This window comes from Arvicola amphibius, chromosome 13 (genome assembly GCF_903992535.2).
Source record: "Arvicola amphibius chromosome 13, mArvAmp1.2, whole genome shotgun sequence".
NCBI classification, from domain to species: domain Eukaryota; kingdom Metazoa; phylum Chordata; class Mammalia; order Rodentia; family Cricetidae; genus Arvicola; species Arvicola amphibius.
Window position 1 is genome coordinate 17,005,940 of NC_052059.1, and position 13,111 is coordinate 17,019,050.

Below are 13,111 nucleotides of genomic sequence, written 5' to 3' on the forward strand. Positions count from 1 at the left end.
TCAGACAGCTCAGCCTGGAGCACCTCAGCTCCCACCACACTAAAGCCAAAGTAGTCGTGATAACGCTTTCTTTCTGGGGCCATTTTGCTGCCGGACTGCTGAGCAATGCTTCCTATGCATTTCCAAAACTAATGCTGTCCATGGATGCAACCTAGATAACAAAGGAAGATGCATTGCATGCTATGTTCAGGCCATAATAGTTCATTAAGAACTCTGTTTTCCCTCTGAAATAAAAATAAATGAATGATACTGCAGAGATTATTGTTTCTCTTTTTGGTTTAAGTGTTACTAAAATAACAGTTGCCTGCTCAGTGGTTGAAGGTGGGCAGCCTGCTCTGTGGACTTTTCTCTGTCTCTCTTGGTGTCTCTCCCACATAACTTTCCTCAGCTAACCATTGTCAACCTGCCTTCTTCTTTGACCATTTGGTGGTCCAGAGCCATTTCTAGATGCTTCTAATGCCTCTGCAATGCAAGTCCCTCTCCTCCAGTTTTACTTCCTCAGATATTTTACTGCATGGAACTCTTTTACTCTGCTCAGGATGGAAAGTAACATCTTTCTAATGGACAGATAGTTCTTAAGCAGTTATTGAAAAGGGATCAGCAACATACATTGTGAAGAATATTCTTGTTAAAAAATGATGTTTGGAGAATGTTCTGTCAATCACAAGACTCTCGAAATGAATGCTAAAATTTAACTGCAGTGTGGGACCAGGATTCATCCCTAGTACATGAACTGGTTTCTTTGAGCCTATTGTCTGTGGAGGGATACCTTGCTCAGCCTAGATACCGGGGGGAGGACCTTGGTCCTGCCTCAACATGATGTGACAGACTTGGTTGATTCCCCATGGGAGGCCTTATCCTCTCTGAGGAGTGGATGGGTGGCCGAGTAGGGAGAAGGTGGGAGGAGGGAAGGGAGGGGAACTGGGATTGGCATATAAATTTTTTTTAAAAAAGATTGTTTTAAAAAATAAAATATAAATAAAAAATTAACTGCAGCAAAACCATATTTTTATGAAATTATTTTATTTTTAAGGATTGGAATTGCTTAGATTAAATTAAATCACTCAGCATCCAACCAGCTCAGACCACTTTAGTAGCCTTGGTTCATCTAAGTGGGCTTTTTCTTAGGCGCCATCTTCCAGTCTCATTGCAGTAAGGGGTGTGGTTTCCTGGGAGAATAAGGAATCTCCTCAAACAGCTGCTTCCCGAGTCTGTCAGCAGCTCTGCCACTCCACTTCCATCTGTGAGACAAGGCCTTTCCATGAAGTCCAGGCTGGACCCCAGAAGCTGCCTCTAGTTCCCGGGATTTGGGACTACAGGAAAGCAACTATATTTTAAATATGGAAATTTCCAAAGTCTTTGCAAGAACATTGTGGTTTGTCACTATTGTGAACTACAGTTTGCAAGTGAGGAGACAAAAACTCAGAGATGGAATCCAGGATCTCATAGCCAACCAGAGTTCCGAACTAGAAATTCTCATTTTAAATCTAGTGTTCTTGCCAGAGTGCCTACGTACCCACAGCCACTTAGAGTTTAGAGAGCCATAAATGTAATGTTCAACATTCAAGTTTAAATCTTAACTTCCAAAGCCTACGTTTTGAATTCTAACCACGAAGCCAAAATTCTCAAGGACAGTAGTATAGACCGAAAAAAAAAAAAAAAGTAAAAGTAAAGCAAATATATAAAACTGTCAGCCACCAGCCAATCTTTCATTTTCTCCCTGTGGCTTAACACCAAAAGGCAGGTCCTTCACATCCACTGTTCGTAGTCTCTGCCCAAAGACATCTGTCCTTGGGGTTTAGATGAAATCACTCTTAAGCTGGGAATCAAGAAACCATCCAGACTTCTGAGTTCTTGGATGCTTTAGGAACCCTACATCCCTGCTTCTTAAACCTGCACTCTGTCCATCCTCCTTTTGTTCCAGTTGTTTGTGTGGGAATTCAGTTCAAGGCTTCATGCGTGCTAGTTGTGTTTTTACTAGTGACGTTTCCTGGGGCAACTTAAATGCCATCAGTTAACTGTTCCCCTTGCCTATCCTGAACTCCCTGTTTCTGGAATTCCCTAGGCCACCTCCCAGTTCAGCAATCATTTCTTTTTTTTCATCTTTGGCTCTTCTCACTAAAATAGACTTTAAAAATCTTACCCAAAGATAAAATACCTCTTGACTAGGGGAATACTATATTTATCTTTTTCTGATAGCTTTCTCTTAGGATTGTGAAAAAGCAAAACTTTGGATGGATGAAGGGTTACAGAGAGGGAACAAATGGAAGGTGAACCGGAAGAGGAAAAAACGTGAAGCTGAAAGTAGATTAACACAACAGAGGATAGAGGAAGAAAACAGAAAAGGCAAGGAATATAGCCGTGTCCTAGTGTAACAAGTTTCTGTTGTATGCACATCATCTCATTTAAGACTCACACATTTTTAGGTCGGTAGTTCACAGTGATTATCCTGATTCCATAACTACATGAAATGCCACGACATCGTGAGAGGTGGGGAGTAGAATGTGATCGTCTGAGTGAAAATGCTTGCCACAAGCTCATTTACTTGAGGACTTGGTCCCCAGATAAGGGGCTATTTGGAAATGCTTAGGTGACTCCGTCTTCAGGAGGAGGTACATTGAGATAAAAAAGTATGACCCACTTCCAGTTTGCTCTCTTTCATTTATGCTTATTTTGAAGATGTGAGTTCTCTGCTTCCTGCCCCAGCGCCATGCCTCCACTATGCCATCAGAAACTCTTATAGCCCGGAACTATAAGCCAATATAAACTCTATCTTCTTAAAGTTACCTTGTCTACGGTGTCCTATCACGGCCAACAAAGAACAGTTAATGCGATTGCTGTGATTAAAGTAACATCAGAGTCATTGTACAGAAAGCTAGGACAGGCATTGAGAGACCATTGTCTCAGGACGAATGGTTCGCCTGGGGTTACACAGCTGGTGAATTACACAGTGGAGGTTCAAACTCAGACCAACCTAATACCAAAGTTCCTGTTTTAGAAACGGCAAACTAAAGGGGGTAATGAGTGGCCAGTTACTGGGTACGGTGAATAAAATAACAGCCCCTTTGCCGCGGACTCTTGTGAAGGGGCAACAGCTGCATGAGGCAAAGCAGATGTTCATGCCCAATGGCACCAAAGTATTAGGAGATCAGCAAAGAGGAGCAATTGGATAGGTTAACTACTCCAGAATCCTTTTCCAATGTAGGGAACTCCTCATGCATTTATGGGAATGGCTGATGTTTTGGAAAGCGATGAGAACACTTGCCTAGGGCAAATATCTGTAGAATGGGACGTAGAAAGAAGTGCAGCGGATGTGTTTTAGAAACCGGTGTAAAGGCATTGGCCTAAGTGGTATGCCTTGTTTTATAAAAAAGGCCTGGGTATTTTGTTCTTTGGAAATTACTGTGATAGGTGGTACCTCACAAACAGGAAGAGAATGATGTCTGTAAAACTATTTTTAAAAGAAGAATAAGAGAAAGCCAATAATGACAGACCTGTACAGAGAAGAACTATCCTTAAAAAGCTATTATCATCCCCCAAACCACAAAATTTTAGGGAAGGGAAAGACAAATAGATATTTCTAGGTGTCTCAGTATTTATTTCTATTTTGATATAGGTTAATTTGTAAATGGGTTTGCGACAATAAACATCTCTGTTGAGTCTGACCCAGTGGAGGAAAGGCCAACTTCTCAGCTGGTCTGACTTAGCCTGCTGCGAGAGTTAGGAATGGCTCATTTGTTTTTGCTCGGGCTCTGCTGATTGGTGATGAAAGGAACCCAAATTTTAGCACAAATGAAATCTTTTGTTATCTAGATCTCTGAGTGCCTCCAATTTTCTGTATCTCTATAACCCCCTCACATAAAACTGACTTACATGAAACTTTCCTGATCCTTGTTGCTGGGTAACTTGATGTTTCACCTAAGTGATATCCTGATTACTGGGACAATTGTCCATTTCATCCGACAGAGACCCTGGCTTAATACTCATTAACAAGTCTTCAATCCTACAAAAATTACCTCTCATCTGAGTCCTATAATGGACCATTTCTAGTTCTGGTTGATTCAAGGCCAAGCCAACTGGGGGACAACTCCCTTAAACTTTTTGCACACAGATGTCTTTTAAGCTTTTGCACACAGCATCCCTAATGACGAGCAGAAAGGAAACAGGCTGATGCAGGTAGTTTTCCATAGACCTCTTCATTGAAGTTAGTTTTTGATGCATTCATACTCTGCTTATCACGTAATTCTCATGCCCCATCGAGGAGCCTGCTGCAGTCTCCTGGGATGTATGCATTGCAGTGAACTTGGTAACTAGTTCACTGTCTTCTAGGGTAATGTCCACATAAAAGAGATTTACTAACATTTTAGAGCCGAGAACGCTGGGTTTAGAGAACAAGGATAAATTATTTCAATTCTTAGCATTCTTGAGTGTGCAGTTACAAGGACCAGTCAGGACTACTGGTTTTCTTGTCTGGATACAAACCTACTGGCATTTAATACACAGCTATAGCATTCACTCTTCTGAGTAATGGTCACAATGAAAGGGCAATCCATCTCTTTAAAGAATCTGACAACTGACATAAAACACAAGCGTCATAAATGAAGCTGTCATCTGCAAAGCATGCACCTGAGGAAGAGCCACGCCCAAGTCTGGAAACCATAACAGATCTGTACCACGGCAAACGGGGCACACCAGGCAGCTGCAGATGGATGTATAGGAACTAATATCTGCCACCTTTATTCATTCTAAAGTTCTCGAGAGGAGAAAATAGAAAAAGATCCCCAAGTGGCTGAGACGCGGGCTACTGCCAGAAGGGAAGCTGAGGGAAAGCAGCTTCGATTTCTCCCTAAGACTCCTGGGCTAAGGATCTCTCCTCCTTGTTTTTAAAGAATGCTTGGGGTTGAAGGATCCACCACATCAGATGCTATCTGAAATCACGTTTTCTTGAGCTGACTGCCTGGGGGACTCTACGGAGTTCATTCCGCCATCAGTACTCAATCATGCAAAGCATTTACGAAGTTCCCAGGAATGGGAGTCTCTCAAGAAAAGCAACTGGAATTCTGACAGTCAGGAAAAAGAGTCTAAGGAATGGCAGCTGAGGTGAGGATGATGCTGACTGTGAGGGGCAAATCATGGACTGCACGTCTCTACCGGACAACTTCATGCCAAGGGGCTGTTGGCACTTAATGTTTAACCCTACAAATACAAAAAAATAAACAGGCCAAGTCCAAATGCCACAAAATAAAAATGTATTTCTGTGTCAAAATCACACCACATACATGATAAGGGCTTTGGCATATATTGCTGGGCAAGGACACTCCTGTTTACAGACCACTGTGGTCCTTCTATAAAGACAGAGTGTAGTTCGTTTTATTACTACTTTTTATGTGACAGAAATCTGAGAAGTTATCGAGACAATCTGAAAAGGCGAATGACAAAGATCTGACTTCACATTCTGGTTCTGCTACTCCAGGCTGGGGGTGTTGCCTAATATTTAGTCTTTGTTTTCTTCATCTTAAAAACTCAAAGGTGGCTCGGTGCTCAAAGACCTGATTTGATCCCTGAAAACCAAGTTAGAAACACTCAGTGTGGTAGCATACGTCTGCAATCTAAGCTCCCCTGAAATGAGAGGCAGAGGCAGGGGGACTGCCCTCAAGCTTGAGGGCCAGCTAGACTGTCTGTCATACACCGCACAGCAGAAACAGAAGAGAGATGTTGCCATAATCAGGTGGAGGGAGAGAAATGGCTCCCGAAAGTTGTCCTCTGATGTCCACATACGTGCTGTGGCATGCACACGCCCATACTCACACCCATATCACAGTCGTACAGAAGCACGCACACATACTAATTATAATAATGGTAATAAAGAGGTTTTTAAAAGAAAATGCAAAAACTGGACTAGATGATCCATAGTTCCCTTCCCGTTGAAAATTTATACCAGTAAGATGCTAAGATTAACATATACATAAATTTCTATAAAATTCTGACCTGTTTCCATTCTCTGTATATCTTGACATTTAGAATCCAAATGTCTTGGTAAACTCTTAAATGCTTAGCTTTTCCAATATTTTAGATAGTAGAGCATAGCCAATATCAGAAAGGCTGTATCTGTGTTATCATCTACAGAAGAGGGAGACAGTTTTCAACTTCATGAAAAACAAAACTGCACTCCACAAATGCTATCCTGGGGCTTTCTGTCCTAAACATGTAGACAAACCAAGCCATCAAACTCGTTAGTAAACCTCTGGAAACTGAGCACTAGCACGTCCCAGTTCCGGAGACTTCGGAGGCCTATCAGTCAAGAAAGCAATGAAACCTCTAGCTCTTAAACAGAGCCGGGTTTGCAGGAGAAAGGGCAGCTACTACAAGCTGGACTTGATTGCCACTACTCTGTATCATAAACAGAAGTGTTAAAAGAAAAAAAAAAATGAGTCAGACAAGCCAGCTGGTTTTCCAGAAGTAAGACGGGCAGAGAGCTTGAAAATTGATGGACAGAGAGCTTGAAAATTGCCTCTGCATACTTTAATCTATTCTCAGGCTAATTCGGAACTTCAGAATGTAATGTAGCGAAGTCCTCACAGACATCTGTGAAGACCACAGATCTCCACGCCACCCCATCCTTACTCCACCCCAATTTCTTATTTGAAGAAAATAAGATTGAATGGGTTTGCAGTGTTCGTCGCAGCTGAGAAAGAAAAATGACGCTATTTGTACACCAATAAAGTTTAAAATTTCACTAGAAACGTCAGCGATGAAAACGGGAAGATCCTTTTATAAAACAATTTTATAGTCACTGGAGAAAACAGACCAGTGAGTGCTGAGTGAGAGCTTCATTATCTTTATGTGAAGTCGAATTCCCAAGCTTCCAGCTCCCACGGGAAACTCAAAGGCTCCCTGTTTCTGTGATGCCGTGATGTTGTACCACAGCCAAGTTAAAAGCCACGGAGGTACTGGCACACAAAATGCTCCTCAGAGACCGTCAAAATTTAACTGGAAACAAGTCAAAGATAATGCAGACAGCCCCGATCTGAATCGTTTGGAGGGAAAGCAGAGAAAGTTCCGCGCGAAATGCAAAGCAGCTGTATTTATCTTTGCAAGTAGAACCCAGCTTACCTTTCTTGCGCAGAAACCCAGGACTCTTGGCTCACTGGCCCGCAGTGATTCCCCAAGAGGATCTGGCTGAAACAAACGGGCACCTGGAGCTTCCTAGGAGCCGGTCCCACCTCCACTTGACTCTGTTAATGAACAGCTTACAGGCTTCTCTCTCAGCACTGAGTCATGCAGGGAGGAGGTAGGCGGTGTGAAAGAGGGTGTCGCCTTGCACAAATACCAGCTCAACAGAAACAGTCTCATCCAGAGGCCTACTGTCTCTGTTGGTGAGTTCTTCATATAACTTCGGTGCTGTACCCCAAATGCTTTCTTTTTACTCTTTTAACTAATACCCACAGCACACGACACTGGCAAGCTGGGATCCCAGCCAACCAATTGCGAATGTGCTTTTAAAAGCAAAATGAAACCTCAGGTAGAAGGAATCTCTCCCTCCATCCCTCCCCATACTACTTGGGATGTGGGGCCATAGACATCTGTACTGCTCAGTTGGGAAAAGAACATCTGCACGAAATCTAGGACCAGAAGATAAAGAAGGAATAGAAATTCCACATGCGGAGCGTTTCATAGAGACGTCAGAGGACTATCACACCCTGAATGTAAGACTTCTCATCCTTATATTATTTCACAATGTGTTTTTTAATGGAATTAAAAAGAGAGCCAGCAAGATGGCTCAGTGGGTAGAGGCACTGGCTGCCAAGCCTGATGACCTGAGTTTGGCCCTCAGAACCCATGTGGTGAAGGGAGCAAACTGACTCCTGCAGGGTGTCCTCCAACCACATGCAGACTTTGACATGTGTATCCAAACACACACACACACACACACACACACACACACCAATTTTAATGAATTTTTAATTTTTAATGTGCTAAGAATGGTTTAAAGTTCTCTTACAGCGGATGCTGGCATAGCTTTCATCACAGCAAGGAGGATTTAAGGAAGCTTAGTGTTCTGAAACATGACTAAAAGGAACTGGATCATCTATGCTTCCTGGGTCATCTCAAATCATCAGCACACCAATTAACCTCCTTAGGGCTGCTCCTAAACACTGCAGTCCAGCTTAGCTGTGCCTTTGACAAGAAAAACAGGTAGACACATCCAGGTGGGAGGGCCAGACAATTGCAAGATGGATTGGAGCTGATCACTTCCTGATTGCAGGAGGTCACTTCCTGAATGAGCCTTAATTCTAGGCAGAGGGATTTTGAAAATCTAAAGCAATGATGGTTTTCATAGTGAAACATTTAGCTCTGACTTGTAGTGTATGTAAAATGTTTACATGTGATTTTGTATGTCTCTCTCTCTCTCTCTCTCTCTCTCTCTCTCTCTCTCTCTCTCTGTGTGTGTGTGTGAGAGAGAGAGAGAGAGAGAGAGAGAGAGAGAGAGAGAGAGAGAGAGAGAGAGAGAGAGAGTGCACGCATGAGGGTAGGGGCTGTTCACACGTACTCATATGCTGGAAGTTGATCTCAGGTGTCTTTCTCAGTTTCTCTCCACCTTATTTATGAGACGGGGTTCCTTGCTGAAAATCTCCAAGGATCCACCTCTCTGCTTCCACTACCACAGGGCTAAGGTCATAGACACCCCATTGTACCCAACTGTTACTGTTACATGGGTGCTGGGGAACTGAGCGTAGGTCCGCTATCAAGATGCATACAACTTGAAAGTGTATCTGAGTTTATTTGTCTCTGAGTCCTTCTCAAGCCTGAACTAGTTCTAAGAGATGGTATATTGTTTGAATGCATTCGTATTACTTAGGGCCAATGAGGAAAAAGCACTGAAGTCACTAGAAATGAAACGGAAGCCAATAACTGCTTCTCCCTTAGTGTCCCAGGCCTTCACTGACTAGAGAAATGTGGCTCCCATAGTCTCAGCTGTGTTTCTGTTGCAATTTTTCTTTACTTCACACGCATTCTCTCAAACCTCCTGAGTGACCCAAAATGTGACATGGCTTTGTGCCCTTGCGGCATCTGAGAGCCCTCCACTCCCCACCCCTGCCCCTCTCCTGCCTGCTTGCTCCTTTGTTCACACCCCTCCTCACAGCCCATCTGCAAAGTGTCTCCCAGTCCCTGTGCCTATGTAATCAAATAGGTGAATCTTATTTTATTCTCTACTTTCAGATAGTTCTGGAATTTTCAAATCTTCCAAGTATTATTGCAAAACTGTGAGTCATCCTTCTATTGTAACAAATCTGTGATTATTGTTATTCTCTAATTGTGTCCCTGGAAAACGGTGAGTTGTAGATGCTTTGACAGAGCAAACCTTGTCAACATTTTAATTTTACACCATTTCTCCCAACCAAGAGTCTCACTATTCTTACTGGAGCAGTTAGAACTAAAGGCTATTGAGAAAAGTTAGATTTGATAATTTGAGAATTGTAGTGTGAGTGTGTGTATTTGAGTATATGTGGGGGGGTGAATATGTGTGTGTGTGGTTGTGTGTGTGTATAGTGTGTATGTATGTGAGTATATGTGTGTGTATGTGGGGGTGGATATGTGTCTATGGAAATCAGAGATAACTTTGTGAGTTCTCACCTTCTAGCTTGCTGAGGCAGATAGGTTTCTATGGCTGCAGTTTGTGCTAGCACAAGCCAGCTTGCAAGGTTCCAGGCTACCTCCTGTCTCTGACTCCCAACTCGCCAGAGGAGTGCTAGGATTGCTGCTATGCACCATGATATCTGGAGTTTGACACGGATTCAGAGATCTAATTCTATCCATCAGTGTCTTTGTCTTCTCACCTACCTCCCCAGTCCCAACTTGCTGTCTTAGCTCCTGTATCCTGTGCTCCTTTCAAGTTTTATGTGCTTTTAGGTTTCCACCATTGATTTCCACTTTGTCTTCCATTGTGTCTACTCAATAATTGTTTTATTCGGGAAGATTATACCTGCTAACGTTCCCCTGTCTTTCATAAAAACAAAATTCAACTTTATCAGCTCTGTTACTAACACCAGATATAGAGAAGGTGAAGGCAGGCTAAAACATGACTCAGCTACACTTATCTATATACAAGTGTTGCATAAATGATGTAATAACAACTTGAGATTCCAAAACTCTCATCAACTTAAAACATGACAACTAGCTAAAAAAAAATACATCTTACAAAACATCTCCTCCCCCTTAGGGGAGATTCCTCCCAAGAATTTAAGAAATCTTCAAATCTAGTGTTAGAGAATAAAACGTGACAGCCCTTGATTTCCAGCATAGATGGGGCACAGGTTCATGGCAGCATCAGACACTAAATGTGTGATGCCTCTTCGTGTGCAGCTCAGCCAGAGACAGGACATCTTTCTCCTAAAGACTAGGTAGGAAGTATTTCATTTGGGGCTCTGCTGGCCATATGCAAACCCCTCAACTCTGCCACTGAAGTGTGAAGAAGCAGCAGCGGGCAACATGAAAAAGGGAGAGCATAGCAGAATGCCCTGCAGCAGCCGTGGCTACTGACACTTAACCCCCGACCTGTGCAGACCAGTCCTATTGGAAAGATGCGACTTTTGCTTTTCTCTCCCTCCTTGTTCAAGGAGAAGTTAAAGAAGAAAAGGGGAATAGGATTTATCAAATATTTTATTTTATAAACCATAAAATGAGCTTCTGCGTGGTCTGGGAGACTTGAATAACACTCATCAGCTTAGCCAGGCAGTAGTGGTGCTCGTCTTTAATCCCAGCACTCGGGAGGCAGAGGCAGTCAGATCTCTGATTTTGAGGCCAGTCTGGTCTACAGGACTAGTTCCAGTACAGGCTCCAAAGCTACAGAGAAACCCTGACTGGAAAAAAATGAATTCATTAACTTAGTTTGTGTGGAAATGATATTGCTGTCCATTTAAAACCAGGGGATGCATCTGTGCATGCACCATGTCAACAAACTTCCAGCCATTCGTGCCTTATCTGACTTCACCCTACTACTTTCTTTTCTCTCTTCTTAATTCTCCTCTCTCCCTTTCTCCTTCAATTCCCCCCTCCTTCCTTTTCTTTCCTCCTTCCCTCTATTCCTTTCTTCTTTCTTTTATTTTTCCTTTGGCAGTGTTTCCCTATGTAGTCCAGGCTGGCCTCAAATTTGCTGTCCTCCTTCCTTGCTCTCCTTGGTGCTAAGACTACAGACTCATGGTATCTCATTTCAGCATTTCAAAATACTGTCGTCTCACAGGAATAAAACAAAAGCTGAGACTTAGAGACCTTTAGAAACATAGCTACAGTTTCACAGCAGGCAATCGGCCAAAGGAGGAGCTCTCTGCTTCTCAACATTTCTTCCGCCCCTTCTCCTGCTGCTGCCATTGCTCTACTTCTTAGCACCCCCTGTCTCATGTGCCTGTGAGAAGCCTTTACAGTCAAGTCCTATAGTCTCTGTGCTGAAAAGTCAACCCTCAAATTCTCACCAGTCTTCAGATCTCCCTCCCCCTCCGACATCGCCACATCACCTGACTCGTCCATCCAGCCTAACTATAATTCTGCAACACAGAAACAGGGAGGGAGTCTTGACTTCACACACCCATGGCCAACCCTTTGGAGAAAGGCTGGGGAGTGTACATGTTTGGTCTCTGTTATGCAACAACATGAATCTGCAGACAGCCGTAACTACAACCACAGGACCTGCTAAGCAAAGTTAGTGGACTTCATGCTTCTTCTCTACTGCGGCCTCTTGGTGAAGTTCAGTGACTCAGACTATTGTCCAAAGCCTCTGAGAGCCATAGCAGGCCCCCAGAAAAATAGGTTGAATTCCCTTTCATTCACAGCCAAACATCTGACACGCATAGGAAACTCACCAATATTAATTACATGAGACCCACCCACTTCACTGGACTTGCTTTCCCAGAATCCCTGACTAGTCAACTAGATGAAGGTGCATGCAGAAAAATAAAGAGACACTCAATGCACACTTCTTCACTCATTAATGTTTTTCTTTATGAACCTTTGATAAGCTCTGTAACTGGACTCCATCATTGAAAGAAAGAGCCATCAAAGTCTGACTGGCAATGAATGGCAAGCCATGAAGAGGGGGAGGGGAGAGTTCTCAAGCTGATGTGTTCGTATTACAGAATCAATTATTGCTCTTCATAAATTCTCTCTGTGAATGAAAGCTGCTACTGCTGACCCATTTCCTTACAGAAATGGCTATAATCTATACATTCTGACTTTCACCTCAGATTCTAGAATAAGTCACATTAACAATGTGTTAGTCTCAGATTGCTACTACCTAAAAACATGAGTTCTTTCACTGCCTTTTCTTTCCCAAATAAGCCCCATTTTGTTATCTGTTAAAGTAATTTGTGATTGTTAGATTAGAGAGAGAACACCAGTCTTTCAGGAAAAATAACTCCCGTTAGGTTCCAATAAAGCCTCTTTTGTCCAGTCCTTATAATTTCCAATAGTTAAAAAACTGTAGAGTCCCTTGAGTGGGGCAGCTCATAATAAACACAACACTTGATGGCGATGAAGCCAGCGGCGGAATCCAAAGAGGAGTTGGATGTGTGCCTTTGTTTCTACCTTCTCAGCAGAGACCTGGGAAGAGTGTGAGCTTTTGTGGGAAGTCCTGGAGTAACCCCAAGAGCAGAAGGAAAGAGCACCATCATATGTCACATGACTGGCTTGTCAAGACCAGAAGCCCACCACAAAATGTTAAAAAAAAAAACTTGGTCAGTCAGGGTAAATAGAGCAAGTCGGGCACAGAAAGACAAATACTGCCTTGTTCTCATGTAAGTGTGAAAGCTAAAAAATGTCAGCTTTGGAATCCAGGAGCAGGACTCTGGTTACCAGGGAAAGATGGGGGCTAGCGGGTGAGACAGACAGGAAGGTCAACAGGCCTAGAGGTAAAGTCAGACAAGAAAAGTCACCTCTAGCATTCCGTAGCACAGTGAGGTAACTGTGGTTGGCATAGTTCATTAACAATATTTCAAAACCAATATCACTATTTCAAAATAAAAGAGATGATTTTGAATGCTCATAACACAGAGAAATTACAGGTATTTGAGGTTGAAGATTATCCCAATTACACCAATTACCCTGATCTAATCATCTT

At 42.8% G+C, this 13,111-nt stretch overlaps 1 protein-coding gene across 13 annotated transcripts in view; it reads right to left on the reverse strand.

Annotated features, from left to right (window-relative positions):
• Scel (sciellin) overlaps positions 1-13,111 on the reverse strand; it is a 141,403-nt gene that overhangs the window by 86,352 nt on the left and 41,940 nt on the right. Inside the window, exon 1 of one of the 13 annotated variants that reach the window (XM_038310493.1) lies at positions 7,114-7,217. The exons of the other annotated variants lie outside the window; for them this stretch is intronic. The gene's annotated coding sequence lies outside the window, so the exon portion shown is untranslated. Of the gene's footprint in view, positions 1-7,113; positions 7,218-13,111 lie in introns of those variants that run through there. 13 annotated transcript variants of the gene reach the window in all.